At 43.6% G+C, this 22761-nt stretch overlaps 1 long non-coding RNA gene across 1 annotated transcript in view; it reads left to right on the top strand.

Annotated features, from left to right (window-relative positions):
* LOC144798395 (uncharacterized) overlaps positions 1-22559 on the top strand; it is a 35326-nt gene extending 12767 nt beyond the window's left edge. Inside the window, exons 2-4 of the long non-coding RNA XR_013603531.1 lie at positions 5517-5600; positions 6260-6331; positions 22446-22559. This is a non-coding gene — a long non-coding RNA (uncharacterized LOC144798395). The remainder of the gene's footprint in view (positions 1-5516; positions 5601-6259; positions 6332-22445) is intronic.
* Positions 22560-22761: the final 202 nt, after the last annotated feature.

Genomic DNA, 22761 nt, shown 5'->3' with positions numbered 1-22761 from the left:
ATCCGTTTGGTCAGGGCAGTGGAAGCATGTACTCCACTGACCTGGCAGCCATACAGCTCACCATATTGAGGGATTTCTGCCAGCCTGAAAATCCCATGCTAGTTTGAAGGACTTCAGTCAATAATATAAAAAGTTGTGGAAAAGTCAAGCTGGCACAACTGCAGGGTCTGCTTTGACAGCGAAGTGAACAGATTGGTTGAGTTTCATTGCTGCAATTTCACCCTGGTTCAAGAGCAGTTATTGCGCTTGAGGAAATTCTTGTTCATATTTCCTGTAGCTGGATAGTAATTTCTTTTTTTTAAATTCTTTTTATTGAGTTTTCAACACATTTGAGATCATAATACTGAATCACTGCATATCACTCCATCCCATGCTCCCCTTGTGCAGCATCCCATTTAGTTCTTGAATACCATGAGGTAAACGACGGTTAAGTCTGCTGCTACCAATTCGGTGCACTATAGATGGATATGTGCCATGGACAACTGTGCACTTTCCACCAAGAACTTCCTATGGGTGGCCAACTCTGGGTGCTTTGTGCTGCACTTTCCACTGTCCCCAGATCCTATCATACTTTGGTGGTGACCCTCTGGATCTGTAAACTGCTTCCTCAGCTAAAGAGCAGTTATACTATCCCTCTTGGCCATTTTTAGATGGGGGGGGCCTGCATCTCCAATGGCCTGCTTTGTGATGTCTAGCCAAAACACAACCGATCCCAATCATCAGTTTTTGTCCCCTTACCCGTCCCATCCCAGAAATTCTTCCATGATAGCCAACATGGGATTGTGTTCTATCAGAAATCGGCATACCGTTTGTAGGTTAGGGTAAAGCAGGATACAATACACCTGAATCACCTGGCATTTCCATACCACATGCATGAAGGAGCTTCTGGCCTGTCCACAACGAAAATATTCAGGGCAGCTGTCCCTCCCCATCATCCCTAGCCTATCAGGGGTTTAATATATTCTTTAACCAGGTCTAATCTCAGGCGAGGCAATATTACCCATTTTCGGGCTGCCATTGTTTGCCTTAATCCATTGTCGTCGTACAAGGTCTGCCATCTTTCCTGCAATTTGTTTTGCAGGTCTGGGACATTTAGCACCAGAATTCTGTATAAGCAAGATCTGCCCTTCCTACCAATAGCTAACATCATGAGTCAGATTTATAATGGGCTGTACTCTTGTGAGCGCTGTTATGTGGCCTGTGTGCCTAATAAGTGCATGTCCGCACAGTAAGTAAATAAACAACTGGGATCTCTGTAAATCCTCTTCAAGTTGGTCGTAGAACATCACATGGTATGTCTGCCAGATGTCTCCCAATTTACAGATCCCAAATGTACCTCTGTGCCCTGGAGCCCTACTGTTTCCGTTGGGCATGTACCCATGCACAACAGCTCATTCCTCGTGGGCAACCTCCAGTTAATCAATGGAATGGCTGGAACGGCTAAAATGGCTGGAAGAGTGGGCAGGAGAAACTCCCCATACAGCCAAAACCCTGGTGCTTACCCGGTAAAGGGAGTCTGCTTGAGTTTCGTGGCTGGGTTCCCCTGGTCCCAAAAGATTCAGTCATTAACCGCCAGCAGGTGAGCTTCCCAGTATTATAGTCTGATGTCTACTGCCCCTAGTCTGCTATCACAAAGCATTGAATGCACTCCTTATGAGAGATTCATGGCACCGGTCCTCCCTACTTGTAGCTATTGATGTTGGACTGTAGGGTTGTAAACCAATGGGTAAGGATTTTCTGGAGGTAGTGTGGCAAAACATACAACAGCTGTGTCAATGCCACCATTTTGAAGAGGGCTATACAACCTCATCATGGAAGGAAGCAACAGTATGTATTGTATTGTATTGTATTTGATTTTGTATAGCGCATATATCACCAATAGGTCTCATAGCGCTTACAGAAATTCCGAGATATAGAGGGGATGTAGTTAGAAGGTCTAGAAGAGCCATGTTTTCAGGTTCTTATGGAATGATTTGTGGTTAATATCGGCCCTGATAGATAGGGGTAAGGTGTTCCATGTTGCTGGGCCGATTTTTGAAAAACATCTGTCCCCGTATTTGACCGTTCGAACTTTTGGAACTGTTAGCAGATGTTTGTCCGAGGATCGGAGGGTTCTGGTTGGGCAATATTTCTTGAGTTTTTTTCCAAATATTTTGGTCCCTGGGCGTTTATAGATTTATGGACCAAGCAGCAGATTTTGAATTTAATACGTTTCCTTATGGGTAGCCAGTTTAGCTGCTTCAGACAGGGGGCCGAGGGAGTGCGGGGCGGAAGGTCCAGAACTAGTCTGGCTGCAGTGTTTTGAAGAGTCTGGAGTTTGGTCAGGGAGCTCTCATTGATGTCAGCTAATAGTGCGTTTCCGTAATCCAGTCGGCTCACAATTAGACACTGCACTAGAGGTTTGCGGGATGACTGGGGTATCCATTTAAAAACTTTTCTAAGGCTACGCATCATTCCTACACTGGTGTGGACTATCTTATTTATCTGTGGGGCCATGGATAGTTTATCATCCATGGTAATTCCCAAGTTCCTTACTGAGTTCTTTGGTGCCGGGCAGGGGCCTAGTTCAGTTGGCCACCATTCATCTGTCCAATGTTTATTCGCGTTGCCGAATAACATTATTTCAGTCTTCCCTACGTTTAGCATTAAATAGTTGTTTGACATCCAGTTTTTTATGGAAATCATGCATTGTTTGAATCTGAACTTTGTTTCGGTAGGGTTTGGTCCTAAGGTGATTAAGAGCTGGGTGTCGTCAGCGTACGAAACTGTATCGAACCCGTGAGCTCTAATCACCTTGGCCAGGGGGGTTAGATACACATTAAACAGAGTGGGGCTTAATATTGACCCCTGGGGGACAACCTTGTCATTATTTACACAGGTTGAGTTAAAAGTTCCTGTTTTGACCTTAGATTTCCTGCCGGTTAGGTAGCTTTGAATCCATAGCAAGGCAGGGCCCTCGACACCAATCTCAGCCAGGCGTTCTAGAAGAATGCTGTGTGAGATGGTGTCGAAGGCTGCCGACAGATCGAGTAATACCAGGATGGCAGATTGGCTAGTATCTAGAGTCATGCGGATGTTATCTGTTACCTCGAGTAAGGCTGTCTCAGTGCTGTGGGATGCTCTAAAGCCCGACTGAGATGTGTCCAGCAGCCCGTTATCTTCCAGATACTTGATTAACTGCTTGTTTATATGTGATTCCATGATTTTCCCAAAGAAGGGTAGGAGAGAGATGGGGCGGTAATTTAGGGGTTGTCCATAGTTTTTTTTATTATTGGCCCGATTATTGCTTCTTTCCAGATTGTTGGAAAAATGGCTTGGGTTAATGAAAGATTTAGTGTAGCCGTGTTTTCCGTGATAATGGTCGGGGCTATTTTGGCCAGAATCTGGGCAGATGCTGGGTCGGCAGGCGAACCTGACTTTGTTTTCTTGATGATGTTAATTACCTCTTCCTCAGAGAAAGTCCGGAATTCTTGTAGCACATTTTTCGGGACTGTGTGTTGTTTGTGTGATAGGGTGGTTGGAGCATCACTTAAGTCAGGTGTGATCTGTGTGGGGAAGAGTTTGTGAATACCGTCTATTTTGTCCTTAAAATAGGAGGATAGGGTATTTGCCCACTCTTGGGATTCTAAGCTTGGGGGTTGGCATGAGGAAGGTTTGGTGAATTCCTTTACAATTGAGTAAAGTTCTTTGTGTGAGTTCCTAGCCTGGCTTATTCTGGTTCCAAGATAGGCTTTTTTTGCAGCTGCTATTTGGTCCATGTAGTCTTTATGTAGAGCCTTGTATATTTGTTTGTCCGATAAGTTTTTAGCTTTTCGCCACTGGCGCTCGGCTGTTCTTGATGCCTTTTTGACTATTTTTAAGTTCGGCGTAAACCAAGGGGATAGTTTATTGGGACTTTTGGTTGCCTTCTTTGGGGCTATGGAATTTAGGGTAACTAAGATAGCTTGATCTAGATCAGTGGCCGCGTGGTTTCAGTCTTTAAAGAAAGGTGCCAAAGGCCCCTTTCGTTGATAGATGCCAGGGATAAGGTTTTGGGCAGAGTCCTCCTTGCACACTTGAAAGATTGGGCATCAGAAAAATGGATTATGTAAAATACTCAATATGGTTTTAGGAGAGGGCGGGGTACAACTGAACAATGTCTTAATGTATCTCTAATCATTAATAAGCACAGAAGGTCCTTTAAGATTCTATCCATCTGGCCTTCATTAACCTATCTAGAGCTTTTGACACTGATAAATTATGGGCTATGTTGGAAGGTATGGGTGTGGAAAAAGCGTTAGTAACCCTACTCCGCAGGCGTCACTCCGGTACCACAATCATAGTAAGATATGGCAGTAAAGGGGAAAAAACACATACTTAGATGCCTGTCAGGTTATAGCACATTACACAGAAAAGTTCAGTAAATTCTCATACTTGGGCAGTCTTTTTAGCAAACTGTTGAGATGGGAACCTCTTTTTTACCTTAAGAGCACAGCAGACAAGTAGGGTGATGGATGCACTATTCTGTTTTGCTTCTAAATTGGGACACAAGTCTGTGAAGGAACTAATTACCCTTTATAGCCAAATGTCTCTCTATTGCCAGGTATGGAGCTGGGGTTTGGGGCTACGCTAAAAGCCAACAGCTTGCAGTAATTGAAAATAAATTCATGGAAAGATTACTGATGCTCCCAAAAAGTGTTCCTACCTCCTTTGCCATACAGAACATAACTAGAATTTATGGAAGTCCGTATAGGCAGTGCCCCTTTTCTTCTATGGGCCAAGATAGGGACCTCTGAGGATTTAATACTTTCATGTGATGTTATTAAAAATTCCCAAAAATCAGACAATATATTAAAGATTCCATGTCGACCACAGAAATTGGCTCTCTCATCCAGGGCTCCCTGGATAGGTTTGGGTGAGCCAAAGGGGATGATTATATTGCCACTGCACGGGTGCCTGCAACTGAAAATAGGTCACCTAAGGTTCGGATTCAGCAGGATTCTATGAGCTGGCATGTAGCTCGCTTAAAATGCGGCTACCATCTTAGGCTGCTTGGTCACACCCCCCAGTAATTTCTTTCTTGATCTCTTTACAATGTATTGGAGGTGAGTGATCTGTCAATGGTAGGCGAGCCCTTTGGGAGCCAGGATGGTATTTATCAGATAAGGTAGAAACTGTATTGTTTAGAAAGAGCCATACAAGATTTCTTAGGTAAAGAGCAGAGTGAGCACTTATGGTAGCAGCATACTTATACACTGCCAAATCACTATTATTCACTGTTACTACATCTTTGATCCATTACTCACAAAAGTAATATTTCACTCACACATATGTTCTGCTTTTAGGTCATGAGTTCAAGGTGCTAAGGATGTGAAATGCCAAAATAGGAGTGAGCATAGTATGTTGTTTCTTGTACATATGTTTATTATTTGCTTGAGGTGTGCAGCCTTTCATGACTTTCATCTTCAAGACTCATGACAGTCTATATTTGTCTACAACAGTCTTGGTAATGCTGATCTTTTTTATTATATTTTCAGGATCCATATAATCTGCTTGAAGAAGTAACACCCCCAGAATACAGGGATGACTTCCACATCCCCAACTTTGCACCTGACAAACATGTGAGTTTTCTTTAAAATACCATACCATCATGTTCATGTGTCTTCTCTCTAAAATTCTGTTTCTTCCATACCATCTTCACAAACAAAGTACATCCAAATGATATCACACGAATAACTGCCCATGGAAACTACACTTCATTCTCAGAAATAAAAGGAATTCTTTACGTTATTAACAAGGAGTGAATGGTGTAGCAACTCAATCTGTCTCTCATCCACTGGTACCCTTAGAGAGCTAGAGCTGATTTCTTAACTTCAAAGCTGGTCTTAGTGCACAGTGTAAATGTACAGAGGTGGAATTTATCTCCTGAAGGAAAAAGAGATTTATTAAAACAATCACTCGTCTCACTATTAGACTAACCTCTTCGGCGAAACAAAACACACTGGGGTTGATCCAATTTGTGGCCGAGCAAGGATGTATGGGCCTAAATATTCCCTTTCACCCTAGGAGCAAATTTAGCTTTTTCTATCCTCACTTCTAGACTAAACAAAGTATTTGGCTGGCCTTGGCTTGAATCAATGGAGAAAAAAGCTCCTATTCCTTGGGGTCAACCAGTTACTGGCAATTCCCACAGTTTGCCTTTTTGAGAAAAATAAGTCAACTGTTATACATGTTGTCATGTCTAAATAGCCTTCTTGTTTCCATTCTCTCAATCTACCAGCTGGAGGACATGATCAAAATGATGAAAAGCACTCTCAGATTGTGCGAGTTCATACTTTCTAAGTAGGGTGAGGTAAGATTTTGATGCTTTTTTTCTGTCAATGTGAGTGAGAGAGTGAGTACTATCAGACTGAAAGGATCACACAACAAACCATTACTTATCAATGGGAGTCACTGGAATGTAATGAAAATGTAAGGTGGGTTTGTAGAGCTGCTTGTCACCCTTGAGGGTCTCCAGGCACTTCTTCCATACAGTAATGATTTTACTATACTTGCCAAACAATCCACTCTATGCTACATAGCTTACAGTTTTTTACAAATAAATGTATTGCTAGTTTAGAAGAATCAAAAATTACACATGGTGTTGCGCTGTGGCAAACATTAACTACTCACCTGAATATATCACCCATGTGTTATACTGGTACTAGAGAGGCAAAACATTTTTTGCGAGAACAGCATTAATATTTGATAAAACAGCAAAATAGTGTTGTCACAGAATGTACTACATTATGCTGCATGGTTTTCACTGTGTTCCATAATTTGGCCTTCCAAATGTGTCTCATGAATAACAATATTGTGGGACACTAATATCATTGATAAAAAAAGTGTAAGACAAAATATCAAAAGGTAAGTATGTATAGATTTTCTGTACATAATTCAACATATGTGTACCAAAATACATATACATATATCTTTATTTATTTGGAGTTAAGAATGGCAAATGTATATGTCCCATTATGCATTTACCCTTCGATATTTTGTCCACAGTATTACTGTGCCACGATATTCTTGTACTAGACGTTCAAGAGTACAATTGGCCCTTCTTAGTCTCATAATTCCTGACCCACTTCTAATATAAGGCGTTTGGTTACTGTTTTAAATTACATTACAGTTATGAGTGTTCAAAAGGAATGAAATACATAGGTTTTCAAGAGCCTAGGGAAATATGTAACCAACAATGGACCAGGCGAGACTGAGCGATCACATCACATTGGTGCTGGAGGAGGAGAGAATTTGGGGTAGGGTTGTCCAAAGCACTCGTCATCATAAAAGAAACACCTCTATTTTGGGCCAAGAGCTTGGCTGTAATCCCCCAATGGATGCTTTGTGATTGCCACAGAAGAGCAAAATAATTCTGCAAATGTGGTTCAGATGCAAAGGGGGGGCCCATGAGTAAGCATCGTTATCTGCCCCCTTGAGTCCGCCCAACACTGCTGTGGAAACATCGACCGTCCGACCTCTGGTTGGTAGTCCTGACCGCCTAATTATGATGCAACCACACATGGTGCGATCACATACTTACATTTCCCTATGGGAGCATGTGTTGTGGCTATAAATCAGCTATAGCACAAGCTCCCATAGGGAAATGGGAGGCTGTGTTCCTCCCTGCAGCACGTGGCAGGCACCTCAAGGTGCCTGCAACACAATGCTGGGATCAACGTGCCCCCTAGCACCCCAACCAGAGGCCGCAAACAGAAGGGGCCCTGCTAGAGGCCCCCAAACACACTTTTCAACAGGCTTTCTGGCATGGAAAGTCTGCCCCGGAAACCGTACATCATAATTAGGTCTCCGGGTGTTATGGTATTTATTTTTTTAACATTTCCCTCTGTATTTGTCCATATTTATTTTTGGGCCAACTTATTGGTATTTATCCATATTTATTTTGTGTTGTGTAAACAGATGAGGTGATAACTCGTATATTTCTGCATTCATTTAACGGATAAATGTGGACTCATACTTAAATGCCTGTCAGGTTTTAGCACATTACACAGTAAAAAATATAAATATAATAAACCCACATTAAACACATTAAAGAAATAGTGTAATAACACATATACATGTTGAGATATGCAGTAATTTAAGGACATATCATTGAGTTTTGTAGCTCCCCTTGCTTTCAATATGTACAGCTACTGGCCTGAAAGTGATTAATCTCAGCATGATGAATCACTCAAAAGAAGCTAAATTATCTGTATTTTTCCACTTTCAAAAATAAATACAGACAGGAGAAACGGTGTTTTCTGTCTGTGTTTATCTGTTAAAGACAAAGCGGAAAACAGGGAACCCTAATCATAATATGGACGGTAAAAAAGGCGTCCATATGGATTACGGGCCAGTCTCCGACAGGCAGACGGGCTCCTTGAGCCTGATGAAAGCCAGCTGGAGTGACTGGCCAGTTTCACTTCCGACAACCAAAATTGTAATTAGGCGGTCAGAAGTGAAACCAACCATCTCGGTCAGAAAGCCTCTATTTCGACCGAGATCGTAATCGACCCCTAAAACTGACATTTATCAGGCCTGTTTCACATTGTTAAAAATAATCTGTATGATTCCAAAACACTGAATGCCTTTTTATGGATTACAAAGAGCCTTTGATTTCTGTGGAGTAACTCCTGTGTAGGAGAGGGTGTGACATTGGAGAAAATAACATTGTATGGCAGCACATTTTTATAAACTGCCTTACCTCTTGTCGTGTTTGAAGGGTCACAATCTCTTCAGTGCTGGATCCCCCGTCACCTTGATAAAGTTATTCAAATTCTTTGCAAGCCAAAGTTGGAAACAGAGCAAAATATATTTCATGAGCTCCTGGTGCCTCCATTGCTTGCTGGACTGTGAGGATGGGCAATTGCCTACTTGACCTATCGGACCTTGTACTTTTACAACTTTCAGGATTCAGCCTACTTACCATTTCTTTGGCCTTTAATTCTGACCACTGGGACTGATATCACTGACAAAATGTATTGAGGATCCATAACCATCTCCCTTTCTGATAAACATTCAGTGCTAAAACACAATATCCCACCAGAGGACATCCAGAGACCCATTAGAAATCGTTGAACAGTAAAGCTTCACCAGCCATAGAGAAACATGAAGATTTTACTTTTGTGATTTGGCGAAGGAGGACAACCGCATCTCAGGAGTATGGCTGAGGATCACTTCGAATGACAACGAAGTACTACTTCCCCTGGTCTGGTGCTCCTTCATCAAATCATTCACCGATATCATCCATGACACATTGGTTCATAACAACTTGAGCAATATTAAGCAGTTGTTCATTAGTCATTGTACAGCCATGGTGAATTTTAAGTTGCTTACTATTTGTAATGTAAATCTTACTGTTTAACATGTTTGTATTGCTCTTGTGCAGACTCTCGGAATGTGAACATTGTACATTATTTTATGTAATTTAATTTAATTTAAGGGCCCTTGGCAGTAAATAAAAAGAAGAAATAAATTAAATATCTCTTGTCTTTAATGATAACTCTCATATATTCTTGGATACATGACTGGCGTAATCCTTCAAGATAGAGTTTCAAAACTAAGTAGGTGTGGGGCATGTTGCATCACAATGCGTCACTCTTGAAAAATCACTCTCAGGAAGGTTTTTCTATGCAGAATTTAGGATTTGGATGGAACATGCTTCTTCAATCACATTCAAAAGTTTGAAACACAGAGACCCACTGGTATTTGTCTATTAATTCGCTTGGCTCAGATCTGTGCAAGGGAAGCAATATGAAAAAAACAATTTTGTTCATTAGACTAATTTGTAGGCGTGGGTGGTAAACTCTGCTACCCTTGAGGAGTTTGTGGACTTTGTTCTATCTCTGCACTCCGCATGGGCCGCAGAGCTGCTAAAAACTCAGCATAGTGGCTTGCAGCAGACTCTTTCCTCTCTCACGGCTCGCCAATATTGAGTTAGCAAGCACGAGCTAGGAAAATCCAATGCTAGACTATCTCCTGGTGAGGTTTCTCATTGCGAGCGGTCATGGTAGGTCATTACTGCTCATGTTGAGAAACCTGCCACTTGCGTAGAGGAAGCTGCCCCTCGAGTAGAACATCTCAAGTGGCAGAAGGACGCTGCACTCTCTTGAGCTAAAAATCAGCAGTGCAACTTACCTCACTCCATCGCTTGCGGAAGTCCGTAGAGAGTGTGGAGTTTTTTGGTCACTTCGCAAACTCAGGCCAGGCCTACTACTTTGTCCCTTGTTTACAAAAACGCTTATGTCAGCCTTTAAGAATTCAGGAAACCACATTTACACAAACCACTATAAAAATAAAATTCATGTTGATCACATTTACGAATCTTCTTTGGCTATTCTCAACCATCATCGTAATTTGGGGTGTTCAAAGGACAAAAAGAATCTTACTGTTTAAATTGTTATGTAGTGTCCTTGAACAGGGTAAGGGGCACATACATCTTTCTTAAACAAATAAATAAAGGACAAAACTAAAAAAAAGTGAAACTGTGCCCAAGCCACTAACTTGCATGAGAGCTTTAACCCAAATTATTTTTTCTACTCTTGGCTCATTCTAAGAAGGAAGATATATACCTCAGGGTCACATGACTTTTCTGGCACAGGTCAGAGACAAGATAATTAGAAAACAAACCCCTGTGATTGTGTGTCTCACAATGTCCTTTGTGAGAGAGAATTTGCTTGTTGTTTAGCAAAAGTGGGAGGGATGGGATCAGATAAGCAGGATGAGGGTTTGGTGCTTTTTATGGCAGGCTTAATAATGCAATCTCTGGAGGGATTTCTTTCCTCATGATGCCCCTTATTACTTCATCTTTGCTTGATAGATGAAAACTCATGTTATATAGTATAGTGCCTCACTAAAGGACCATACTAACTGCCTCTTGGGGTACAAGTCTTGAAGGCCTAAGGAGATTTGAATGTGTGCAAATTTCATAACAATATGATAGTGCTACATTTATTCACTTAATCTCCCTGTGCCTTAAAAAAATGAATGTGTCCCTCTGTAATGCAACTGGTGTTCATGTAAAGAGCTCTGATAGCTTTGGCTCAAGTGTGCCCTATATAAAACTGCAAAGACAGGTTGCCAGGTACATACACCAAACAATGGATTTTCATGCCATGCAAATAGGAAACAGCCATTACCATGAGAAAGTACAATATAACCCTGTCTCTCCTAAGGAGAGGAAGAAAGGCTATCTAGAGAACTGGGAGCAGTCTTAATCCAAAGGACATCCCAGCTGAAAAGGTAGAGGCCATTCTTGGCTTGTAAAAAGGTGTGCAGGCTTTTTTTTATTATTTATTTTATTTCCACGTTTTCAGACACCTAGTATAGCAGAGTATACAGATAAAAACAAAAGAATGTAGTAAATCAAGTACAGGGGCTGAATGTCTGAGAGAGTTAATACAGGCAAATATACATATATGATTATTCCCATATCCTATCCTCTATACAAGGGCACTATGAAATGTAAAAAAAAATCTAAATTAAGAGTCATGAATTAATAAGCGAAGAATAAAAAAAAAAGCCACAATTAATCATGCGGTAAATCCATCCGCAACATACCCCAATAAGAAACAATAACCAGTTAATACTCAGAATCTCCTCATCTATATATAATACGTACTACTTAATCACATCATTAATCATTCATATAATTAAAAAAAAGATTCCATATCATGAGCCCCAGTTTTCGTTTCCTTGACCCCTTTAATGAGTATAAACTGAATTCCAAACTGGCTAGTCTGTACATTTTCGCCCTCCAAACCTCAAACCTTGGTGGTTCAGGACATAACCAATCCCCCGCAATGCAGAGACGAGACACAGTCAACTTATTCGCTTGTAAACTGTTTTAAATTGTATTTTATTTGTATGTACTTTTATGGATATTGTTAATCCGAATAAAGATCATTTGACTTGACTTGACAATCCCCCGCAATGCAGAGACGAGACACAGTCATTGCAACGAATAATAATAATCTATGTTTATACATAATAGACCCCTTTGAGACTAACTGCACCATCCCTAGGAGCATCAGAGCGGGAGTAATACAGAGTGGATCCCCTAATATATTGGATAGAAAACGCTCGATATCTCGCAAAAACAAGTTTAATTTAGCACAACTGAAAAAAATGTGTTCCATATCTGCATTGCCCGCTCCACAGCGGAAACATTTGCCATTGTATTGATTACCCCATTTCTTCATGCACGCTGGCGTATAATATAATCTAAATATAGTTTTAAAAATGTTTACTTTTAAGTTCGCTGACATAAGAACTTCATTAGATCTAATAATTGCTTCATCCAAAAATATGTCAGATTCACTTTCTCCTAATATCTCTGCCTATTGTAAAGTTTGCTTTTCCAAATCGTCCTTCTTACCAGCACTTAAAATCTTGTACAATGCGCCAATCTTGCTCTGAACCATTAGAGCCTCAATCAGGGGGTTAGAAATTAAGTTCAGTTTCCGCTTTAACAGAAAATCAAGTATTTGTACAAATTTAAAAAACTGAGACTCTGGTAAATTATAAACCTTTGCTAACTCCTCAAAATGTTTAATAATCCCCCTCTGATCATACAAGTCGCCCAATAGCCCAATGCCTTTTTCTTGCCAAGCCCTCGCCGTCCTGTCACCAAATATAGATTGAAGCAGTTTTGTCGCGTTCATCGGAGTATATTAAGAAAGAGCTCCTAAATAGATCAGTTTACGCACTTTCTTTCATACTTTGAGTGCTGCATCTATGGTCTTGAACTTGGTTCTTTTAAAATAGCTCCAATCAATTTCCCTGAATAAACTACGATAAGCTTCTATTCCTAGGGTTAAATGAAATATAGAGCTGCTGAGTCTTAATGTTGTTGCATTACCCTCGTCAGTTCCTCCTAATAAAACAACCATTTTTTGAAGAAAACAAACATAATAATATAGGGTAAAGTCCGGTACTCCTAGGCCACCCCTCTCTCTTGATAATGTCATGAATCTCATGGCTCTTCGGGGCTTCCCAGGAGCCCATAAGAATCTAGAACATAGAGCCTGTAGCTTCTGTAGTTGAGCTCCCGATATTTCTAATGGCATTGCTCTAAAAAGATATAGCACCCGTGGTAGTATATCCATTTTTAAAATGTTCGTTCGGCCAATTAAAGTAAAGTGCAGTCTCCCCCACCTCTCCAAAGATTCTGCTATATTGCTATATAATGATACCCAGTTTGCCTCCACTACCGCAGACATTGATGCCCGTATCTTAACACCCAAATATGTCGCTTCCACTACAACTCTTGTGTCATCAAATCTCGCAGTGTCAGTGCACACAAGCTGCGTCTTCATGGCATTTAACTTATAACCGGAGATAAGGCCAAATTTCTCGGCTAACCGTTCGATCTCAGTCAATGCGGAGGCAGGATCCTCAGATGTTATCGCAATATCATCCGCATATGCAAAAACTATATGGGGAATACTATGTACAACAAAAGGTTTATTAAACCTACTTCTAGAGAGCATTAAAATAAAAGGGTTGATCTATAATGCAAAAAGTAGGGGAGAGCAGGGGCACCACTGCCTTGTACCTCTAGTAATCTGCACTATTTCTGAGGTTGATCCCATTGATACTATTCTAGCTGTCGGTGACTCATATAAAGCTCGCAAAGCAATCAAAAACTTTCGCCGGAATCCCATGCTCTCCATTAGTAACCATAAGTATTGCCATTCAACGCGGTTGAACGCTTTTTCTGCGTCTAGCAGAATCAGCCCTAATCTACGTCTCTCTACTTCTGCAATGTCAAATAAAGTAATAACTTTATTAATATGTTTCACTGTCCCCCGACCAGGTATAAAGCCGTGTTGGTTTTGGGAAACTAAAGAAGAAATTACTTTAGAAAGGCGATTGGCTAAGATCTTGGAGTATATTTTTCCGTCGCAATTTAAAAGTGAAATAGGTCGGTATGAGCCAGGGAGTTCTACATCTTTACCCTTTTTGCTGAAAACTACAATTGTAGCATCATTCCAAGTCTTAGGTGGTACCCCAATTTGAGCCGCTCTTAAAGTAGCCAACATCATTTCTTTTAACTCATCAAAAAAGACTTTATAGATCTCCCCCGGTAGCTGGTCCGGCCCAGCTGCCTTCCCCATTGCCAATGTTTTTACTGCATTGGTTAGCTCCTCCAGCATTATCGAGGCATCTAGCATATCAGCCGCTCCAGAGTCTAGTTTGAGAAGCTCACCAAATGAAGTTAAGTTTAATTCCACAGTCATACTTTGCTCCGTAGTGTATAAGTTAGAATAGAATTCATTGAAAATGGCCAGAATCTCCTTTGGGTCCGACCTTAAAACCCCAATGTTGTCTTTTAATGCTTTAATGTTTCGGCTTACTTCATTCATTCGCAATTTAAGGGCTAAGGGTCTTTCTACTGCTTCCCCATACTCATGACAGATTTTCCTGTGTGTTAAATATTTTCTCGTGCTTTCACTGTCCCATACACCCAATATTTTCGCCCTTTTTCTAGCCACCTCATCTTCTAAAACGTCCGTATTGCCATGGGTAGCTATTCCCCGCGTCAAATTCTCCTCAGCACATTGCAATTCCAGATAATACATCTCCATTTCTAACTTTAATTTTTTTTGCAGAGTTACCCCAAAGCTTAAGACCTCACCCCTGAAGCAGGATTTGAAAGTGTCCCATACAATACTGATATCTGCAGAATCCCGATTATGATAAAGAAATTACTTTATCCACCCTCCCATATGTGCTATTAAGTTGTCATTCAAACATAGTTTCCGGTCAAAGAAAAATTTTCTAATGTTGCCCAGTGATCCCCAGCCAAAAAGTGTTAGAACAATAGGTGAATGATCTGAAGCTACATTAGGATAAGTCTGTATTTTAACTTTAGCTAAGTACGGGGTACCCAAGAAAAAATAGTCGAGCCTCACTTTTTTTTATGGGGGTGGGAATAAAAAGTAAATCCAGGATCTGCAGGGGATAGAGTGCTCCAAACATCCATCAAACCATAATCCTTTAAAATATTGAAGAGAACCCTACACACCGGAGGTTTCCGACCTTTATATCCTTTTATTTCCCCAACAAAATCCTGGCACGTTAGATTAATATTCATGTCCCCACATATATTTAATGGGGTGGACCAGGTAGCCAGCTCCATGTGGAGCTCTTCCAATATAGCAGGCGCATCTAAGTTAGACCCGTATATGTTACATAAAGTAAAAGCCCCAATCCGCCCAATGCCTTCAACTATCGCCCAACGCCCTGTATTATCTGTGAGCTTCCGCCGTACATTAAACAAATTCTTTTTAGCTAAGATAGCCACTCCTCGCTTCATACCTGTTTGATGAGAGGAGACTAAGACAGAGAAGCCCAATTCTACTAGCAAATGATGCTTATTCCATGGAAGATGGATTTCTTGAATGCAAACAATGTCCGGGGAAACATGTCAGAGCTCAGTAGCTACCCTCCTCCTTTTATTAAAGTAATTTAAGCCAGAAACATTTAAAGAGCATATTCGTATATCTCTAGCATTCATTTATCCCCGGAAAAGTTCCCCAATGGTATTTAACAGAAATAAACTCAGCCATTACCCCTACAGGGAAAATACCTTCTTTCCACCTGCATTCCAAGCTTCCTTTTAACTCTCTTTCCATTTTATCATGATTTTTTTTGTCTGAAAGTGTGGATTTTGTTCCTCCTTTTACCCCACCACCAACACCCCCCCTACTGCCCTTACACCCACAAATCCCCAAACCCCCCTGACCCCCCCACCCCTCCCCAATAACGAGGCTTTAGGACTGATAGTCCCACAGATGCCAGCTGGCAGTTTCCCCATACCCACCCACAGGCCCTTTGTTGCATTGAATCTCCTTACTACAGGAGAAGCGGCATATGCAAGATATCATTAATTGTTAATTGGAGACCCCTCTTTCCAATCCAGAATTCATCCTTAAAACAAGAAAAGAAAATGAAGCGGAGCTAAAAAGTAAAAAAAAAACAGGCCACACCAATTACACAGAACCTGGAAGATTAGATGCCTAATTCCATTACAAGTATACCAAAATATTAAGGTCCGCAGTAAGGTCCAGTAAGGTCCAGTCTCCTTTTTACAAAATTAGCACAAAGTTTCTCAGTTCTGCATATTATTCAGAAATCCCTTAACCGACCCTATGTTAGTGAAATAGTGTGTGCGTTCCTTATAAATGATCTTCAGTTTTGCAGGATTCAGAAGATACGCTTGTGCTCCTTTAACTTGCAGCGGGGTTATTAATTGACGAAGCTGCCAGCGAAGTTCCATAGTGTGTTTACAAACGTCCGGGGTAACAAAAAACCGGGGCCAGGTCTCTGCTTATCTGGTCTGGCAAGTCTATAAATGTCCTCCCGGGCTAAGAAGCTGTTGAAAGATATTAACAACACCCTAGGTCTGTTCGCATTTCTCTCGCCTGAATTGCTGTTGACAGGACCCGGTTTGTTAAAGGGAAAACGGTGTACCCTTTCAATTTCTCTATCCCAGTCCCATTTACTTAGCTCCGGGAAGGTGCTCTTAAATAAATCTACTACAAACTGACCCTCTTTGCCTTCTGGCACTTGGAGAACCCTCAGATTATTACGGCGAGCTCTATTTTCAAAATCTGCCAGTTTCCATAGAGAGTCCTCTTTTATTCCCTGTAAAGTCTCTGTCACCCCTTTCTGTTGGTCAGCCATGTCTTCTAGATTGGAAATACGAGCCTCCACCTCGTTGAACCTAGATGCAGAATCCGCCTGAGATTTCGCAATCCGCCGGACCGAGTTCTGAAGCTTGCGGCAAAGAGTTTGGACCCTTTGACTTTCTTCTCTAGTCTCATCACAAAGTGACATTATGGACTCATAAATCAATGCTAAAGTGATGTCGCCGTTTGTAACTTTGGAAGAGTCCTCCTGAGGTTCTATACCATCTTCACCCGTGTTTACTGGGGGTTTTGTCATTATTCTACGTACAGTAGATGGACTGTTGTCAGTAATATCTACCGAATCATCCAAGCAGATACTACTGGCTGGACTACCCCCTTCCAAGCTCATATGCAGAGCGTATTGAGCAACTAGATCCTCACAGGATGAGGGTAAAGATGGTTCCGACATAGAGTAAAAGTTGCCTGAGTCCGCATCATGTTGTATAGGTAGCTCTTCGCCCCCACTGCCCGTTCCAGGAATCGGGAGTGCTCCATTTTTAGCTGGAAGACCCTCGACATTTTGTTGAGTTTCTTCGGTATTCAAAATATTATTAGAGGAAGAAGCCACTGTCACCCCCTTTGCAGGCCCCCCCTTTGATTTCTCTTTCCCCTGTGCAGCAGCTGCAAATATTGCCGGTATCACTTTGTTTTTGTCTGCACCTGCTCCCTTTTGTTTAGTTAAGTCAGGGAGACCTTTAGAGTTTTTAGCAGGTATTTGTATGGAGGGCGTCGCATTTCTGCTCACCTCAGTGGGGAAACTGCTCTCTCCTTCCTCCTCGTGCAGCCGCGGCTTCCCCCTTGTATTTTTGGGCGGCATTACAGCACTTTGCACTCTCTCCTTGCTTCTATCCGGTGTCCTCTGAAAGTCGGCTGCTCGTGAATTATTTCTCTCTCTCCAAGTGTGGCGCACTCCGGTAGCGCACCTATCGCTCCAGCCGTATTCAGCCGAGCTCAGCCGGTTTCAACAACTCCTACTTGCCGCAGTAGCTTTGGAACCTTGGAGGGCGATGAAGGCATCCACGCCCAGAACCGCCGCGGGTACAATCGACCGGCGTGTTATCAAGAGACGCCGCCAGCCGCGACCACAGTCCACTGGTTCCCGGTCCCAGGAATCTTCCGCGCTGATCGGAGTGATTCTGCACCTTTCGCCACATCTCTCCCAGCCTTATCGTGGGTCTGCAGGTGAGTAGAGGAGCGGCCAGCCTACACGTCCACTAGCGTGGGCGCCATCTTGCCTCAGATCAAAAGGTGTGCAGGCTTTGCTGATCTGACAACAATGGTAGACTTGGATTCACTAATAAAATATAATATTTAGTATTTTTATTCTTTTATCCCAAATGTATTGTGACATTGTTAGTACTGATCTTGTTGAGATGACTGTGGATAGGATTCAATAAATCCCCATTATATTATTTACCTATTGCCTGTATAATGAATTGAGTAGGCACAATTGGGGTAGGCACATTATGGTCCCTCCAACTTCTCTGGTAGGTGTGCTCACAAATGGGCTTTCTTCTAATGTGTATGGTCCTTCTAATGGTGTATGGTGCCCATTTCGAGTGTGGTGTGGTCCTCCCGCCGCCAGAGGGCGGTATTTCCTCTCGCTGGTAGCCCAACTTTGAAAGCGTTAAATTTGGCGTTTTTCGAGCCAGAACTGCTATCTTGAGGTTGCCTGTCCCCTGCCACCCATTTTACGCCCTTGGGGGGGTCTGTATGCGACATATTTCTTACCTGTATGCACTCTGGGGTCTGTAGAGTGCTTCTTCCTGAACACCCTGTGGGGGTCGCAATTTGGCACCGTGTGTGTGGCGAGCAGGGACACTGTTCCGGGTGGTTTTTGCCCTAGAATTGGAAGGGCCGGTGTGTCCCTGGGGCTCTGCCCGGTCATTGTGCACCTCTGGCCACCCTCATTTGCCTGGACTCCCTCCCAGCTCCACAATCTGTATCTCGTGAGAGGCATTTATAATCGCAATCAGCAACGCCCGGACAGCGATTCATTCGTGCCTTCTTGCCCTCAAGGAAAGATTGATTCTCCTCGCCCCGCCGATCACGCTTGGATCTGATCACATCACCTCTGGACCACGCGACATTGGGAGTTCCCCATATAATTGCTCAACTCTGGTACTACGCTCTGTAGGATCCATGGCCCACGGAGCACCCACATAGATACCATCGACCCCTTAGCGATTACAACACGGGATGACCCAACCAGGCACCCGCACTTCTCCATACTTAGTGGAGTAGCACAACTAGATAGGCTCACCGTCTACGGCCGACCAGTCGCGATATACGCACTGCCACCAACCCTCTTAGTCCTGAAGATGATCCTAATCCTTACGGATCGAAATGCCGTCAACTCATCAGCAAGATCCTAGGCGCCCCTCACACAGTGGTTCTTGCACAGAATGACAAACGGAAAATAACCCTTTTAAATCATTTAGAAACTACTCTGTGTTTTTTAATCACTGTATATATCCATGCACCAACACCTTGCGCCGCCCACGCTGATCACTCTGTCACTTGTGTCGCCGCAGTGTTATTCACCTCTTCACTCGTGCACCTTGTACAACTTTGGGTTATTATTCTTGAATTATAAATTGCAGTGCTGATATTAACTGTAATTGTACTGGCCCACTCCTTTGAAAAATGTTGAGTAAAATGATGCCTTGAGCACACGTGACAATCATATGGAGTCTCCTTGTTTCTCCTTGGATAATGTTGTATTCATATCCTCACTAGCTGTCTACTAATCATACCAGTTGGGATACTGTTTTGTTTATATAGTTCACTACCCCAATCCCAACAAGGTTGACGGGTTACCACTCCTGTTTATTTATACAAACCTCCTCCAAAAAGGGGCGGTTTATTATTCGCTAGAGCATTCCGGAGGTTTTATCAGCAATCTGTTCTTGGTCGACAAGGTCGACGGTGGCAGGTGCCCAGTTATCAACTTGAAACAGTTCAATGAGTGGCTGGTGTACCGCCACTTAAAGATGGATGGCATCCACCTCCTTCGAGACGTCCTGCGACCGAACGATTGGATGGTCAGTCTAGACCTGAAAGACGCATACCTGACGGTGCCCATATTTCCACTCATCGTCGGTTTTTGCAATTCAGCTGGGAAGGTCAGGTTTACGAATTCACCACACTCCCTTTCGGTCAATCCTCTGCACCATGGTGCTTCACGAAGGTCCTGCGGCCAGTTGTGGAGTTCCTCAGGGCAAGGGGAGTGCGGATGATCGTCTACTTGGACGACATGTTGTTTTTATACCAATGTCCTCGGAGGTTGTCATCCCAGTTGCAGACCGCAGTCGACCTCCTTCAGGGTCTGGGTTTCGTTATCAACAAAAAGAAGTCCCTGCTACTCCCTGTTCAGTGCGCTACGTTTTTGGGGTTCAACATCGATTCGGTCGCGTCTACCCTGATTCTTCCCGCCAGGAAGATGGCAAAGATCAGACACGAGTTGCGTCAGACTTTGGCAAAGAGTCAGATCTCTTTGCGCCAACTGACACGCCTAGTGGGGTTGCTCGCTTCTTCCATTCATGCAATTTTTAACGGGCCCTTGCACTACCTGGCCATGCAGCGCCTGAAGGCTTACCATCTCCGTCGGGGACTGACATATTCTCAACTGATTCCCCTATCGGACGAAGTACGGGATGAAATGGGGTGGTGGCTTACGCACATGGAGGCCTGGAGCGGCCGTGCGATTTTCGGGTCCGCCCCAGGTATTTTTATTGAGTCCATCGCCTGTCGCTCGGGATGGGGGGCCCGCTGCGGGGAGTTTTCCACCGGTGGCGCCTGGTCCACTCAAGAGTAGTTGTTACACATCAACTGCTTAGAGTTGCTGGCGGGCTCCTTCGTGGTTCAGTGCTGGACAAAGGACAGGGTGCAGTCATGTGTCCTTCTCAGGACGGACAACGTTTCAGCGGTCCATTACATCAATCACCTTGGTGGGACCACGTCCAGGATGTTGGCAAACCTAGCCAGGGATTTCTGGCATTTTTGCCTTGACAACCAGATTTTGGTTACTGCAGAGTACTTACTGGGACGGGAGAACAAGGTGGCCGATTGGCACTCACGTCGACTTCTGGTTGCCAGCGTGTGGAAGCTGGACCCTCAGGTCTTCACCCGCCTGCTGGAGTTGTGGGGTACGTTTTCAAGGGATCTGTTTGCCTCAAGGCTAGATCACCAGCTTCCGAGATTTTTCAGTTGGCGGCCAGATCCTCTAGCGGAGGCGACGGATGCATTCCTCCAGGACTGGCAGGGGGAGCAGGGCTATGCCTTTCCCCCATTCTCGATGATCACGAGGGTGTCGGCGCTCCTGCATAGCCAGCAAGCGGAGGTGGTGTTGGTCACCCCGCAGTGGAGGTCTCAAGTGTGGTTTTCCGTTCTACTGGAACTTTCCTGGGATTTTCCAATCCCACTCCCCCACTCTCCTCACATCCTTCTCAGTTTGGATCTCGTTCCTCATCGCCTAGTCCAAGACTGGACGCTGAAGCTAATGGCCTGGAGGATCTCCGGCGTCGTCGGATGCTCCCAGGTCTTTCGGGAAAAGGCTGAGGACTTGCTCTTCGAGGCATGGTCGGACAGCACAACAAAGAGATACCGATCAGCCTGGCACCAATGGCGTTGTTGGTGTCTGCGACGGGGTGTCGATTACGTGGGGGCGGATGTAGTCCATGTCCTGAATTTCTTGGCGAGTTTGGAAGTGGACGGCTTGGCCTATCGGTCGATTAATATCTACCGATCCGCAATCTCGGCTGGACATGGGATGGTGCAGGGCTCACCTATTGGCGAACATCCCTTGGTGTGCCAGCTCCTTAGGGGAATACGCCTGTTGCTTCCCCCGGAGCCACGATATTCTGTCCTGTGGGAAGTGAACAGGGTTTTGAACCTGTTTCTCTCTTGGCAACAAGATAGGTTCCTCTCCGGTAAGGAGTTAACAGCCAAGTTGGCAATGTTGTTGTGTCTAGTGTCATGCAGACGGGTCTCGGACGTAAGAGCCTTGGATGTTTCTGCCAGAGTTTTTTCCCTGGAAGGGGTATCCTTCCCAGTGAGCAGAAGGACGAAGTCGAACACAAGGGTGATTTCTTACCCAGCTTTTCCTGACTCCCCGAAGCTGTGTGTGGTTCAGTGCCTCCGTGCTTACGAAGAAATGACTGAGGAGTCTCGCCCTCTGGGCGAAAGGCACCTGCTTGTTGCGCTACGCAAGCCGTACAAAGCAGTTTCTTCCCCGACCATCGCCAGATGGATGCGTTGGGTGATGCAAGAGGCTGGTATAGACACGAAGCAGTTGGGTGCTCATTCAGCAAGGGGTGCGATGACTTCCAAAGCTTTTGCCCTAGGGGCACGGTTGGAAGATCTGATGCCTGTGGCCGATTGGTCCTCGGATTCTACTTTTAAGAGGTTCTATTTTAAGCAAGTGGTTGAGGTGGCAAGGATAGTAGTCGACAAGCTTTGAACGGGCATAATCCGAAGCCTCTGGTCCTGCCATAGAATGGGAATTTGCTTAACCTAGGTGACGGTAAGTTCTGATTCTATTAAGGACTCGGAGGCGAGGATTATCCCTCTCAATGACTTTAGTGAAGTGGACCCTCCCCGTATTGATGTAAGTAAGATATTCATGGGGATTATTTGTTCTGATTACTTTTTGGCTCTGGCTTTCAGCAGTTGTGCCTAGTGTTGTGATACCTTTTTGGCCCAGCTCAGCCTCTGACACTGCCTCTTTTGCAGGAAATGATGGTTCGAAGCAAGATGCGTGAAACTCCACCACAAGTGCATCGCGCGAAGAAAGAGGATGAGGAATAACAGAAGAAGGACTATCAGGGCTGGCTGGGATGCGGTCACTGAGGAAGGACTACTGTTGTTGGACTTTGTTTTCCTTTCCCAAGTGTTCATGGGAAATGTAGTTTGTTGATGTTTTTATCGCTGCTGTGAAAATAAAGGCAGATCAAGAAGGCATAATCCTCGCCTCCGAGTCCTTAATAGAATCGGAACTTACCGGCACCTAGGCTTGGCAAATTCCCTTTATGTCCAATACTCAATATGG

Source organism: Lissotriton helveticus, chromosome 12, assembly GCF_964261635.1.
Source record: "Lissotriton helveticus chromosome 12, aLisHel1.1, whole genome shotgun sequence".
Classification (NCBI taxonomy): domain Eukaryota; kingdom Metazoa; phylum Chordata; class Amphibia; order Caudata; family Salamandridae; genus Lissotriton; species Lissotriton helveticus.
Note: the sequence above shows the minus strand (reverse complement) of the source record. Positions and strands in the feature narration are given on the sequence as shown.